The sequence below is a fragment of the Dasypus novemcinctus genome, chromosome 28 (genome assembly GCF_030445035.2).
Source record: "Dasypus novemcinctus isolate mDasNov1 chromosome 28, mDasNov1.1.hap2, whole genome shotgun sequence".
NCBI classification, from domain to species: Eukaryota; Metazoa; Chordata; class Mammalia; order Cingulata; family Dasypodidae; genus Dasypus; species Dasypus novemcinctus.
Window position 1 is genome coordinate 37,974,088 of NC_080700.1, and position 16,892 is coordinate 37,990,979.

Here is a 16,892-nt window from a genome sequence, read left to right on the forward strand (position 1 = left end):
TTTGTCAGTTTGTTTGTACCTAAAATCATGGTAAAAAGGTAACTTAAAAATGAATCTTTAAATGCCAATGCTGCCTTGCTGGTGAATTAATACATAGCTCACAGATAAAATTATTCAGTTACTAAAAAAAAAAAAAAAAACTGAGAAGAAGCAAGATGGTCACTGAGTGAACTTGCGGTCTCTCCTGGGAAGAGATGGCTGCGCGCGGCTGGAGGTTCTCCAAGGCAGGGCTTTTTTGGGATTTTTGCAGGGCAGGAAGTGTCTGGACATCGATTTGGTGGAAAGGTAACGGAGAGGATTGTTCTAGAAGGTATAATTTGGGTTCTATTGCCCGGAGGTGAGACCCGCACATGGGTTCCTCCCTCTTGGGGGTGGGTGGAGCCGCGGTGCCGTGCAGCAGCTCAGCTTTTTGGTGGCTCTGCAGTGCTGGGGAATTCGTGAGTCCTGGGCGGGCTGTTGGCAGGTTGATGCTACAGGTCACCTTTCCGGATCAATTTGGGGAGATAGACGGTGTTTTGCTGTGAAGCGGGGAAAATTTTTTATTGCGGACACAAATAATAGCGCTTCCGCCTGAAACCCCACTCCCACAAGCCCGGCTGCCGATCTGCAACCGAATTAGGCTGTAGGCAATAAAGGGACGTAATTGGGAAGTTGTTTCAGGGTGCAGCGAGGGAGGGGGACACGTCTGGAAGCCGATTAGGGAATATTTTGCGAAGCTTGGGAATTCCGGTTTTGGAATCTGTTTTCAGCATCATGGGCCGGGCTTCGGATCTGTGCCAGTAAAGTGGCTGCGGTGTAAAGGCGCCCTCAAGTGGCAGTGTTGTGGAAGCACAGGGCAGGAGCTGTCCAAAAGCTGAAGTGATGATATACCCACATTAATGAGCCCTACTAAGTAAGTGAATTGCAGGGTTCAGACATAATATAGAGTTTGCGGATCTGACTTCCCCCATAGGGCTGGCACCCAGCTGTGGGGATCCCTGAGGGCTGTGTTACACTGCGGGGCTCCTACGCTTCCTGTTGACCAGACTGGAGGTTGCCAGGTCTGAATCCCCTAAACTCTGGTGGCCCACACCCCAGAGAATCACACCTCCTGAGTCTTTAATATCTCAGACTTTCCACCCCTGAATCCATCACGCCCTGAGGTCCATCTGAGGTCCTTGAATGCCCTAGCCTTCAACGTTGGCATTTTTTCTTTATCGTTTCATTTTATTTTGTTTTTATTTTCATTTTGTCTTATTTTTTACTTTTTTTAATGTCCTGATTGCTAACATCACATTATCCCCTCGTCTTTTCTCACAGCGTATCCCCCAAAGTCTTTTTTTTATTCAGTTATTTAGGGGTTTTTTTGTGGTTGTTGTTGTGTAGTTGGTGTTTTAATAGTGGTTCGTGTATATCTGTTTTTTTTTTCTTTCCCCTACCTGTTTCCCACCCTTTGCCCACCCCCTTTTCATTTCTTCCTTTCTTCTCTTCCCCCCTTTTTTTAAAAAATTTTTTTCTTTTTTCTTTTTTTTTCTGTTTTCTCTCTCCCTCATGTCTCTCATCTTCTACTTATTTTATTTTAACTCAATTATACAATAGGTGCGGCAGAAAACCCTCACATTTGCTGGGGTTTTCTCATCCTCCACTGCCTCATTTCTGTGTGAACTGATTTAGGCTACCTACACTATCCTCTTTCCCCTACATCTTGATATCTGCCATCATCTACTGTCTCTCCTATATTCCACCTCCCACCTCCCTTTCTTTGATCCATGAAGTGTCTAAGTCTTAATTTCTAATACCTTTGTTTTGTTTTCTGTCTGTTATCCACTCTTGAAACTATTACCTTTCTTTTCTTTTTCCCTCTCTCACGAAAACAATAGCTTTTTAGCTCATACCATATTCCTCCCATATTCAATCATCTACCTCATAATAGGTACTCTACCTACTGCTATAACTCTACACAATTTACATGAATCTAACCTCCATCCTCCCAGACCTCATATTCTTGCTTTGTTAACATATATCACCAATACTACTTTACACTTTTCCCTTGCTTACACAATTGCCTTTCCCCGGCACTAATAATTTCCTTTAAAGTGAACCTAACCAAAAACAAGAAATTAGAATAAGAAGAACAAAGTGACAAAGAGAAGCTATAACACTTAGGCAAAAACAACAACTAATTAATCTCCAAGAATAAACAAAGAAGCTAAGGAACTGATTAAATCCATCAAGATTAAATAATGACCAGAAAGCAACAAAAATCTACAAACCAAACCAGTAATCAGGAAAACATGGCTGAATCCAATCAACAAACCAAAAATCAGGAAGGAGAGCAGATCTTTGCACAAGCAATGAAAGATCTCAGAACATTTATCACCGACAAATTTGATGAAGTAATGAAAGAGGTTAACAACATGAAAACATCACTTGGAGGGGAAATTGCAGACATACGCAAAAAGATAACAGATATGAGGGGAATGAACACCACAGTTCAAGAAATCAAAAATACACTTGCAGCAAATATCAGCAGACTAGAAGAGGCAGAGCAGAGAATTAGTGATGTGGAAGACAGTACATCAGAAATCAAACAGATAGTAGAAGGGGTCGATAAAAAGATAGAAAAAATCCAGCTAGGACTTAGGGACCTGAATGACAATGCAAAATGCTCAAACATATGTATTATAGGCATTCCAGAAGGAGAAGAGAAGGGAAAGGGGTCAGAAGAAGTGTTGCAGGAAATAATGGCTGAAAACTTCCCAAATCTACTGAAAGAGACAGATGTACATATCCAAGAAGCACAGCGCACTCCACTAGTCATAAACCCCAACAGGCCCACCCCAAGACATATACTTGTCAAATTATCCAATGCTCAAGACAAAGAGAAAATCCTAAAAGCAGCAAGAGAAAAGAAATCCATCACATACAAGGGAAGCTCCATTAGATTAAGTGCTGATTTCTCATCTGAAACCATGGAGGCAAGAAGGCGGTGGTATGATATAGTCAAGGTACTAAAGGAAAAAAAATTTCCAACCAAGAATACTCTATCCAGATAAACTAGCATTCAAGCATGATGGAGAGTTCAAAATATTCACAGACAAACAGAAACTGAAAGAGTATACCAACAAGAAACCTCCCCTTCAAGAAATTCTAAAGGGAGTTCTGCAGGAAGAAAGGAAAAAACAGGACAGGCAAAGTTGGAGGAGAGTATAAGAGCAACAACAACAACAACAAAAAGACAAAAAGAGAAGGGAAAAAAATACAAACAAAATATGACAAACACAAATCCAATCAAAATATGGCTAACACAAATAATTCCTTGAAAGTAATAACACTGAATGTCAACGGATTAAACTCACCTATCAAAAGATTCAGACTGGGACATTGGATAAGGAAATATGACCCATCCGTATGCTGTCTACAAGAGACACATCTTAGACCCAGAGACGCATGGAGATTGAAAGTGAATGGCTGGAAAACAATCATACAAGCAAACAATAACCAAAAAAAGGCAGGAGTACCTATATTAATATCAGACAAAATAGACTTTAAATGTGAAACAATTGTGAGAGACAAAGAAGGATACTACATTTTAGTGAAAGAGAAAATCTGTCAAGAAGATCGAACAATCATAAATATTTATGCTCCTAACAAGGGCGCCTCTAAATACGTGAGGAAAACACTGGAAAAACTAAGTGAAACAATAGATGCATCTACAATTATAGTGGGGGATTTAATACACCACTATCAACTCTGGACAGAACACCTCAAAAGAGAATCACTAAAGATACAAAACATTTGAAAAGTATATTAGAGGAGCTGGATCTAATAGACATATACACACACCCAAACACAGCAGGATATACATTTTTCTCAAGCGCACATGGATCATTCTCCAAGATAGACCATATGCTAGGCCACAAAGAAAGGCTGAATGAATTCAGAAAGATTGAAATCATACAAAACAATATCTCTGACCACAGTGGAGTCAAGCTGGAAATTTGCAAGGGACAGAAGCCCAGGTTTCACACCACGATTTGGAAATTAAACAGCACACTCTTAGAAAAACAGTGGGTCAAAGAGGAAATCTCAAAAGAAATCAATGACTACCTTGAATCAAATGATAATGATAACACAACATACCAAAATTTATGGGATGCAGCAAAAGCAGTACTGAGAGGAAAATTTATAGCCATAAATTCATATATCAAAAAAGAAGAAAGAGGGAAAATTGAAGAGCTAAGTGCACATTTGAAGGAATTAGAAAAACAACAACAAAGTAACCCAACAGGAAGAAAAAGGAAGGAAATAACAAAGATAAGAGCAGAACTAAATGAAATAGAAAATAAGAAAGCACTTGAAAAGATAAACAAGACCAAGAGCTGGTTTTTTGAGAAGATCAACAAAATTGACAAACCTTTAGTGAGACTAACAAAGAAAAAAAGAGAGAAGATGCAAATACACAAAATAAGAAATGAGAAAGGCAATATCACCACTGACCCCACAGAAATAAAGACTATCATAAGAGGATACATTGAAAAACTATATGCCAACAAAAATGACAATCTAGAGGAAATGGACAAATTCCTAGAAACACATAAGCAGCCCATATGACAAAAGAATAAATTGATGATCTTAACAAACCAATCACAAGCAGAGAGATAGAATCAGTTATTAAAAATCTCCCAATAAGAAGAGCCCAGGGCCAGACGGCTTCACAGGTGAATTTTACAAAACATTCCGGAAAGAATTAACACCAATCCTGCTGAAACTATTCCAAAAAATCAAAACAGAAGGAACATTGCCTAACTCCTTCTATGATGCCAACATTACCCTAGTACCAAAGCCAAACAAAGACACCACAAGAAAGGAAAATTACAGACCAATTTCTCTAATGAACCTAGACGCAAAAATACTTAACAAAATACTTGCTAATCGTATTCAACAACACATTAAATGAATTATACACCATGACCAAGTGGGATTCATCCCAGGTATGCAAGGATGGTTCAACATAAGAAAATCAATCAATGTAATACACCATATAAATAGATTGAAGGAAAAAAATCACATGATTATATCTATAGATGCAGAAAAAGCATTTGACAAAATACAGCACCCTTTCTTGGTAAAAACACTCTAAAAGATTGGAATACAAGGAAATTTTTTGAACATGATAAAGAGTATATACGAAAAACCTAAAGCCAACATTGTTTACAATGGAAAAATCCTAGAATCCTTCCCTCTAAACTCAGGAACAAGACAAGGATGCCCGTTGTCTCCGCTCCTATTTAACATTGTCTTAGAAGTACTTGCTGGAGCACTGAGGCAAGAACCAGATATAAAAGGCATTCAGATTGGAAAGGAAGAAGTCAAAATTTCATTATTTGCAGATGACATGATCCTATACATAGAAAACCCTGAGAGATCTACAACAAAGCTTCTAGAACTCATAAATGAGTTTAGTAAAGTCGCAGGTTATAAGATCAATGCGCAAAAATCAGTAGCATTTCTGTACACCAATAATGAGCAAGATCAGGAGGAAATCAAGAAACAAATACCATTCACAATAGTAAATAAAAAAAATTAAATACTTAGGAATAAATTTAACTAAAGAGGTAAAAAACTTATACACCGAGAACTATACAAGACTGTTCAAGGAAATCAGAGAAGACCTAAATAAATGGAAGAATATTCCTTGTTCATGGATAGGAAGACTGAATATTATTAAGATGTCTATCATACCAAAACTGATCTACACATTCAATGCAATCCCAATAAAAATCAACACAGCCTTCTTTAAGGAACTAGAAAACCTAACTATGAAATTTATTTGGAAAGGAAAGAGACCCCGAATAGCCAAAGACATACTGAAAAAGAAAAACGAAATTGGAGGAATCACACTACCTGACTTCAAAACATACTACAAAGCTACGGTGGTGAAAAGCATAAGAAGAGACACACAGACCAATGGAATCGAATTGAAAGCTCTGATATAGAACCTCACATATATAGCCACATAATATTCGATAAAGCCACCAAACCCTCTCAACTGGGAGAGAGTGGCCTATTCAACAAATGCTGTCTGGAGAACTGGATAGCCATATGTAGAAGAATGAAAGAGGATTACCATCTCACACCTTATACAAAGATCAACTCAAGATGGATCAAAGACCTAAATATAAGAGCCAAGACCATAAAAACCTTAGAAAGCAGTGCAGGGAAACATCTACAGGACCTCGTAATAGGAAATGGATTCATGAATATCACACCAAAAACACGAGCAGCAAAAGAACTAATAGATAAATGGGACTTCCTCAAAGTTAAAGCCTTTTGCACCTCAAAGGAGTTTGTCAAGAAAGTAAAAAGGGAGCCCACACAGTGGGAGAAAATGTTTGGCAACCATATATCTGATAAGAGACTTATAACTTGCATATATAAAGAACTCCTATATCTTGAAAATAAAAGATAAACAACCCATTTAAAAAATGGGAAAAAGATTTAAACAGACACTTCTCCAAAGAAGAAATACAAATGGCTAAAAAGCACATGAAAAAATGCTCCAAATCTCTAGCTATCAGGGAAATGCAAATCAAAACGACAATGAGATACCATCTTACACCCATAAGATTGGCAGCTATGAAAAAAGCAGAAGAATACAAATGCTGGAGAGGATGTGAAGAAAGGGGAACACTCATCCACTGCTGGTGGGAATGCAGAAGGATCCAACCATTCTGGAGGACAGTATGGCGGTTTCTCAAAAAACTATCCATAGATTTGCCATATGACCCAGCAATACCACTGCTGGGTATATACCCAGCAGAACTGAAAACAAGGACACAAACTGATATATGTACACCAATGTTCATAGCAACATTGTTCACTATTGCCAAAAGTTGGAATCAACCCAAATGCCCATCAACAGAAGAATGGATCAATAAAATGTGGTATATACACACAATGGAACACTACTCGGCTGTCAGAACAAATACACTACAAACACACGTGATAACATGGATGAATCTTGAGAACCTTATGTTGAGTGAAGCAACCCAGGCATTGAAGGACAAATACTACATGACCTCAATGATATGAAATAAGCAAGCTGCCTCAGAGAGCAAGAAACTGAACGATAGGCTTACAGGAAATCGGAGGGTGGAGGAAGGAAGTGAGCCGACGTCTGCAGGGGTGAAATTTATGACAAGCTGGTGGTAAGCATGAACACAAAGAAGAGATAAAATGGGGGCAAGGGGTTGCCTTTGGGAGGGGCTTTGCGGGTTTGAGGGTGGCTGGGGATGGGCGGATGGGTAATATTGCCCAAAAGTGGGGGGAGGGAGGGGTAGCATACAAACATAGGAGAGTGTCAGGTGTTGGTGGAGAGTAAAATGCCGAGAAAATCGTATCAAAATATAATTAAGAGGGTTACCTGTTTAGAATGCTTGGAGGGGATGGTCCGATGCGGGACGGGCTCCTGGGGAATGTCTGAATGCTCATTTTGCCAGAGTGGGTGGCACCATGGGTAGAGACCCAAGTAGTGAGAGTGGGGGTGGACCCACATCCTGGGGAGGACTAATGCCATCAAATAGAGGGAACTGTATCTCTCGAGAGAAAGGGTGGCTCCCAGGGCATTGGGGCAGTTGAGCAAGTTAGGCCCTGAACACTATTCCAACTATCTCTGGACGTGGCTCCTCGGGAAATGGAGGTTGGCTGTCACTGTGGGCACCAAGGTGGATGGGAAAATGGATGTTAAATGTGTGGAACCAAGGTAAATGGGGGTAAGAGAGGAGTTTCACGAGAGTACACAAGGATGGATATAAAAACATGTAATATTACACCATAACATATAGGAGATGACAGACTGATAATGTAAACCATAATGTAAAACATAGGATAACTAAAAAATTAGAAAACTGTGTATCCTAAAGTATGCACCACAATGTAAGCACAGATGTCACCTTGTTTGAAAGCTATTGTCTCAGACTCTGTACATCACTTTAAGTAAATATGATGTGAATAGGGTGTAAGAGTATCGCTGTGGAAGGGAAAAGGTTTTGTGGTGGATGTGTGGGAGTGCTGTATATTATATATATGAATTGCTGTGGTCTAGGGCTCTTGTTAAGAGAAGTTCAATAATTAGGGGAAAAAAAAAAAGAAAAAGATAGGATGTAGAATTTTTTCCAAGTCAACAAGTATTCTATATCTAACCTTTAAACCCATCGCTATATGCCATTTTGCTAGTAAGGGATCCTGACATTATATTGGGCTTCAATTTTCAGGAAGTTCTGGATCACAGAGTGGTTCAACAATGGCAATGGAGGAATACTGGTATAGGATACTATTGACAGGTGATATATGGCTGACAGGGAGCTATACAGGACGTATGTCCAGGGTGCATGGTAAAGTTTGGATATACTCATAGTGGCAACAATTAAAACTACAGCTGGGAGGGTACTGGGTTCCTGGCTGGTGGTGCTCTGTCGTTGTCCCTAGGGGAGCAGCGACAGTCTCCCAGGTGCAGCAGCAAGGACCGGGAAGGAATGAGGGTCCAACAGTGAGCCCCTGACGCTAATGACTTTGCTTGTGAGCTGATATGCCTGAAATAAGAACAAGGCCTAGAGCAGCATTGTGCCTGGGAATTTCCTCCTGACAGCCTTTATGTTACTCAAATGTGGCCAGTCTCAAAGCCAAACTCAGCATGTAAATGCAATGCCTTCCCCCCAGCGTGGGACATGACACCCGGGGATGAGCCTCCTTGGCACCGAGGGATCACTATCAACTACCAACTGATGATGCAACTGGAAAATGACCTTGAATGGAAGGTTCAATGCGGATCAGCAGAATATCCCTGTCTACATAAAATAACATGACTTTAAAATGCTGTTTGACCTAATGTAAGGGGGAAATGGAAAGGAGAAATGAGTTTATATGGCTACGAGTCTCTAAAAAAGAGTCTGGAGGCTGTCAGAAGGATTGCCCTTATGCACAACTGAGCAGAGTCTAAGAGACAGATAAAGTAGATACAACCCTCAGGTATTGGTTCCTTTGAGGGCTAAAGCGATCCATGGGTGCTATGGTCATGGCAGATGGGGTTAACTGCCATGTCAGATGGCCCTTCTTTGGAGCTGGTGTTTATGCGTGATGAATCTGGACTCAGATGGTATCTCTCTTCATAAGACTTTCATGCTACTGTGCTGGAGTTGTAGTTGGTGTTGGGGTTTAAGATATATTTAAGGGATCTGAATCTCTGGACTGACAATATGATAGCCAGGCCCTGAGCCTCAACAGACTCCAGCACTTACAATCTGATTTATTGGACTCACCTCACTCAACTAAGATGGAGTTGAAGAAGGACAACCACCACACCATGGAGCCTAGAGTGCCTACAACTGAAAGTGGGAAGATTGCATCCAGCATCCATGTGGAATCTGAGCCTCCTCTTGACATAGAGGTACAATGGACACAACCAATCCAATGTCCACAGAGAAAAGGTGGCATTGGAGTGGGAAAAGTGGACATGGTGGCTAATGGGTATGGGGAAAGGCAGGAAGAGATGAGAGGTGGAGGCGTCTTTGGGCCTTGGAGCTGCCCTGGATGGTTCTTCAGGGGCAATCACCGGACATTGTAAATCCTCACAGGGCCCACTGGATGGAATGGGGAGAGTATGGGCCATGATGTGAACCATTGACCATGAGGTGCAGAGGTGCCCAGAGATGTACTTACCAAATGCAATGGATGTGTCATGATGATGGGAATGAGTGTTGCTGGGGGGGGGGGGGAGTGGTGGTGGTGGGGGGTGGGGTTGAATGGGTCCTCATATATATTTTTTTAATGTAATATTTTTACAAAATAAATAAAAAAATAAATAAATAAATTCTTGATATGACAAAACATCAGCTGAACAATGCAATAAAACATGGGCATTCACAAAAAAATAAAATTAAATTAAAAAATTAAAAAAAAAAACAAAAACGCTTCACAGAATTGTTGCTAATAAGTTTCTTGTAACTTAATTAATAAAGATATCGAAGTCATCTTATAGTAAAAACATACAAAAAACTGTAACTAAAAATTAAAATCATTGTTTATGTACCTTTATGTATACATATATAAATTTATAACTAAAGTTATTACAATGTAGTAAATGTAGCCTGGATTTCGACTATTGTAATGGTGATATTAAACTTTGGGTTTGTCTGGTTGTGATAGTGGTGGTTATTACTCAAACTTATCCTATAGTTATTTTATAACTAATTTCACTGCTGGTCTTCAACTATTGTAATAGTAATTACAAACTGCATTCGCATTTGCTTTTGCTTATGATTCCTGCAAATCTGGCCCACCCCTTAACAATTCAACGTAATAATTAAACTTTAAAAACTCACAGTTAAATTTTTTTAAAAAGGGGTTTATGCATATCACTTTTATGCCATTCTAAATATTTTTGATCTTCTCATTTCCTCTTTATTCTTTCAAAGGAAAAACTGTTTTTTTCCTTGACCTTTAAAATAATATAAATTAATTCTGATTGACCATTTTCACCAGAAATAAAAAATAACTGTTGCCAGATTTTCCAAGTGTAATCAATACTCTTCTCAGTGTATCAGGTCTTACTAAGCAACCCCCATTGTTCAGGCTGTCTCAGAGGAAAAATAGTAAAAGCTACACAGTTTCTTTCCAGTCTAAACAGAAGCCCAAATGCTTGCCAGGTTCCCTCTAAACAGCAATGTAACTAGGAAAGTCAGTGAGGGAATTATATTTTGATTAACCAGCAAAGACAAAGTTTTAAATAACTAAATGGTGTTTCTGTATCAAACTATTCATGCCAAATTGTTAAAGTTAAATATGCAGTTATATAAGTAATATATATATTCCTAAAACCCAAATTAAACTTAATGGAATAAAAGATTATATAAGAAATCTAAATACAGAACTGTTAAAAAGCTATGGAATTTTTATTAAATTATATTTAAAACAGGTTAAATAATTGCTTTATATTCCAGAGCCTAAAAGTTAGTATGCTTTTGAAATTATTCGGTTTTAAAATTATCAAAAACAAATTAAGCCACTGTAAAAAAGGAAAAGAACATTCTTTGTTTAATCAATAACAATTTCAACTTGTTTAGCTTAAATATTATCTCTTGGGTTTATAAATACCAGGTTAATAAGTTAACATTATATGTGTTAAATATTAAAAAAAATAAGAACTGCAAGCACGAGTTTAATGAAATTAAATTAAATATAGAACTGCTCTCTCTTAAATGCATAAGGCAAATTCCATTAGTCACTAATTGTAATATAAAATAAATTTGCCAGTCTATAATTGTGGTCAATTGTAACAAGTTTGTAAAAGCATCTTTCAAACTGAAGCATTTAAATGATTCTAGTTCTAAAAGGTCATTCTTAACTAAAAACCTGGATTAATATTAATAACAAGAAGTAATGAAACCTGTCTAAAAACCACTACAAGGTACATATTTAAGTAATGGTAATAAAAGTTTACCTTAAATCCATTAGAAATCTTCCATTTTCATATTAACAATGAAAAATAATTTTTTTCCCCCTCTATTACTAAGGTAAAATGCCTGCTAATATCTTCATGGCAAAAGTGTAAAAATAAAAAAGCCATTTAATATATGATGTAGTGAATTAAAAGTGTTTAAAAATATATAAAATTAAGGAATAAACTTTAACATTGTCAAACTCTCTTGTATATTCAAACCAGGCCTTGAATACATTGCAGGTTGCCTCTCCATATGAGTTATTGGCTAATTTAGTCATTGATCTTTAAAACAATAAATAACTTCTGCCTTTCTGGTCGTGCTCCTGAAGTGGATGGAAATTACTTTGCAGTTTTGAGCTCCTGCAGCAGCCAATGGTGGCTAAGGAAAGCCAAATGTACAATGAATATCATCTTCAAACTGGCATTGTTTCACAATGCCGGAGAGCGCTATGCACCAAGCTGGTAAAATCTACTCCCTAGTTTCTCTCTAGGATCAATGGTACTGCAGCTTCTATGAAGAACATATGAAGTGGAACAATAAATACCAGAATACTCTAAGTAAAACTTAAACACAATTGGCATTATGGCCTGTTCCCATGGAGAGATAACATCTAAAGTATTACAAACCTGAAACTCAAAACTATTAATTACAACTCAGAATCCTTATGCATTAAGTAATACATTAATTAATATTAAGTGCTGTTCCTTTATCCTGTTCTAAATGTAAGCCTAATAATGATAATGTTATCTTTTCTATTCTAAATCATGTACAGAAATACATTAGATATGTTAAATTCCTGGTAAACTTCATTTTCTAAATAGTTAATAAACATGTCTATAAAATAAAATAGCCATCCTAGCTAAAATCAGTGGGGCTTCCAGTGGCTTACAGGTAACTGGTTAATTATTACCAGGCTCAGCCACCCTAGTACTTTACTATACTCTACTGTGTAACAAAATGTGGCTTGCTTACTAGTAGTGGGTCACCTATTAAACAGTCACAATTACCAGAAGTTATTTAATTAAAACCAAAATGTAAAAAAAACACTTTATTCTGTAGTTCTGATCACTCCCACAGCTAAAAGAATTTCCAACTTTGTGCACTAACCCTAAACGAAACTAACTGCCCAAGAAGGTGCCAGTTTACCTCCTGGTTTACCACCTGACAGTTTACCTCCAGTTTACCACCTGACAAAGCACCTAAGTGCCAATCATTAAACAGTCTGAAATGTGTCTTCAAAACAAACATACTTAGCTAATACTGTTATCTATTACAATTTCTCTCTGAAAATAAATAATAAATATATGTCTATATATTCCCCACCAACTTTTAAAAAGGTGCAATCTTTACAGGCACCTCACCTTGTCTACCTCTGTAATCCAATGTCCTCTTTTTAAAAAAACAGGTATTCCAAAATTTTAATTAAGTTTGTTTCTTTCATAATGAACATCTTATTAACCATATGAAAACTTCATCCAGTTTCATCCAGAATACCAGATCCATCTTCCTCCAGTCAAAATAAAATAACAGAGTTTTTACACCTTCTTTAGTAAGAACTACAACCTATGGCCAGCAGGAAGGAGTTACAGAAAAGAGATCATCTCCCTTCAGCCCCTCTTCAAGATTAAAGGTGTAAACTCTCTAAAGGTAAAATAAATTAATAGATGGATCTGGAGCCTGACAAGAAATCCACGTAAGCTCCAATATTCCCCAGGATTCTACTTCTTCTGGGATGAGAACTTCTTCTGAAAACAGGATAAGCCCCGGATGTTACCCAGAAACTTTGTCTTTGGGCTCTCACTAGGAAATTGATAAGTGGGATAATCAATCAAAACAACAAACAGCCACCCACCTCATAACTCCAACAATAATTATACCAAAGCTTAGCAAGTTAGGCTAGCATAAAGGGGTGAAATGATGTAGGCTATGGGTGGGAGACTGTTCATCTCTTTGTAGATAATCTGAGCTGTGTGAGCTGCAGCCCTGCCCTTGGTAACCATGGCAACAACTCCAGGCCTAGAAAAACAATTTAGCAATGCAAACTCTATAATCTTTAAATATTCAGGGAAAATGCAAACCAAATGTGTTAAAAGCTTACATGGAATGTATGAAGTCCATGCTAAAAGCCTACCTAGAATGTGTCAAGTTCATGCTAAACCTTATCTAGAAAGTGGGAAATATATGTTAATTCAAGCTTATTGAACACTAAAACAAAGGACCATTTAGCTCTTCCTCAAAAATCTCGTTCGGGGCTCAGATTTTGAACAGAAAGCTCCTGAGTCTGGCTGACTGTACATAAATTCCTTTTTCCTTCCCAAAATTATTACTGAGTCTTGGCTTTTTCATACGCAAATAATTGAACCTCTCTAGACGTCTACTACATTATAGTCTAAACAGAGAATGGTAGCAAAATAAAGTGCCAAATAATCAATTAATAAAGAAGAGTGCCAAAGGTTTCAAGCTTCTTTTTGTCTGATTACAGTCTCGCTTCATGATTATTTCACCTAGATGGAGGAAGATCTCAAAACTCACAGATTTACTAATTACATGACTGATTTCTAAAGGCTATTGACAATTTACTTCTTGAATTGAAGTAGTACATTTGTCAGCTGTGGTGTTGGATTAAAAATAAAAATAGAGGTATTTTGGTATTTTCCTGGAATGTCCAGGCTCTGGGTTGTCAGGCAATTAGAGCACTCATTCAGATATAGAAAATGTGTGAAATAAGTATAACTAATAGATGCTAAAATCCACTCCTAAACTAGGTAGTAAGAGGAAATCTTTAGAAAGGAAGGGCTCCTCCACCTTACCTAATCTTTACGCTCCACTTAGTATCACTATCCCATCTATCAAATGGGATAGTTAGGAGAAGAGTTGTCTCCTGAGCTAATCAGCCTGCCTGAGGGCCCAGTGCTTCTCAGAACGCAGTTCCTTTGTCTGTGAAATGGGATCATAATAATACCTATTCCGTGGCTGGGGTTCGGATACTTATTTGTATCCTCGGGTAACTCTTTACTTTATTTACTTTACACAGTAGCAGAGTTGCCTCTTCTTTTTAATAAGAAGAAAAGAAAAATACTTGGGTATACAAGCAAGCATTTTGTACAGATAATGAAGCAAGTTGCAAAATGGTGGTTTTTGCATGTTTTTCTCTTTGCAGAAGGAATCAATATTATTTTTTAGAGTAATGGAGGATTTACTGAGATTGTTGGATTAAGGCTAAAGATTTTGTATGAGTCCATTGGGAAGTCAGAATTTTCTAGGGATAAGGAAAAGGTCAACTTGGTAATGTTGAGGTTTAATTAAGACTGAGCATGAGGGATATCTTCACAATGAGGTACAATACTCTTCCTTCACTTCACTTCATACCCTGGATTTGTTGGTATAATCTAGGCTTTAAAGACTGATACTATCATCTCATCATCACCACCACCATCAATCATCACCATCATGGTTTAGCCTACTAAGTAATTACTATGTGTCATTCAGAGCTCTAAGCACTTTGCATGTATTAAATAATCCAGTCCTTTACAACTAACCATAAATGATAGCTGTGAACGCTTTCATTATTATTAATTTCTTTTTTCTGTAACAGTAGCCAGTTACTAGTTACTCCTGGTACACTTGTATAGTACTTGCTTTACAATTAACAAAACATTTTTGTGAATATGGATACCCTTGTCCTTAGAGCAGATGTCTGTTCTAGAATTGGCCATTCAGATGACAGCACGTTACTAGAAATTTGAGATCAGGTGCTTGGGTGGGAGTGTTGGTTGCTATACATCTAAGATTGTGTTTATAGCTGTTCCCTTCAGCTATGAGGTTGTGTATAGGCTATCTTTGCCATAAATAAAAATTACTTGATACTCAAAAAAACAAATAGAATTTCCTCCAAGAATTATATTAATATTTGCATTAAATTTTATAATCACTTCCAAAATAATTACTTTAGACTTTAGATCATTTTTATTGATTTCAATAGCCACCTCTTTTTTAAAAAATTTCACATTTTCACTGTTGCTTAGATTTTTTTAAATTAATTGCTGTTTCCTCTGGATTATTTTATTGATTAGTTTTATTTATGAAACTGTACAGGAACTTTCTGCATCCCTGAATATAACTAAGATTGTCTTTGCTCATGAATAATAGCTCAATTAAAATTGAATGTTTGCATTGAAGTATTGTCTTCTCAAAATGTGTTCCAGCATTGATTAGAGTGGCTGAATCATCTCATGGCCAATCCAGTTTTTTAAATTTTCTTTTGTAGGTAAGTTGTTTGTTACTATCGGAATGGTTGTGGAAGTTTTCTTACTTCCATAAATTTAAAAACAGAACAAAATACATTATATATATTGACATGCACATCTTGTCCTTACTTTCGGTTGATGTTTATGAGACTTCCCCCACCCTCCCCTTTTTAGCCTTGAAGTCTCAAACATTTCTTCAGGTTTTAATGTCTGTATGCCTCAAGATTATGAATCCCTGCAAAAAATAATGTTTTAGTATTTTATTGCTCTTTTAGTTCTAGTTCCAAGCAAGGTGCTTGGCATATTTGTTAATGTCATTGAACCCCAGAATGAGTTGTTGATTTAGCAGTTTGAAAGAATAATATTTAGAGCTTTCAAATGGAATGGTAGGACTTAAAATACTGTCAATGTCATTGGCAGACTGAAATCTGAAAGCTATTTAAAAGGGTGAATGCCCTTGAGAATGCGTGAAGACTGAGAGTTATCTCTGTCAGAAACTGTTATGTCAATATGTTACAACATTGGCATTCATTAGAACATTCACAATCTCCAGTAGGTTATTGATCATCAGGTGACATTCATTCAGATGTGCCCAGGAGTCTAACAATCATGTTTCCATTTACAATATTCCGAACATTTTCCTTAGAACTTTGGGACGGTGATGTTAAGTCTGCAAAAGTCTAAGCTACATTTACTTACCAAAGTCAAAGGTTTTCGTGAATGATATAGAAATGCTGACAATACAAATACTCACTATTTTGGTTGACGCTGATCCATGGAAAATAACTTAGTAGTTTCACAAAGGACCTGAGGGAATTTATAATGCTGTCAGATGATAAAATGGGCAACAGTGTGTTCTGGCAGGATCTTTGTGTTTGGTGGCCTGTTTGATACAATTTCCACAGTTCTTTGCACCTGCTTTTGTGCTATTGCTTTCATATCATTTATCTACATTAAATGAATTTATATCTCTTGCTTGTGACAGGTGACTTTTTCATTGTTCGTAACCAATCGTTTTGCTCTGGTGAAATCTGTTCAGGTGGAAATGATTAATGGGCGTAAATAGAAAAGAGAGAGAGTAAAAGAAAGTAAATCAGAGAAACATTGGTGGCAATTTTGAGGGGAGGAATCACAAAAAGCAGTGCGGTGATTTGAAGCTGTATGT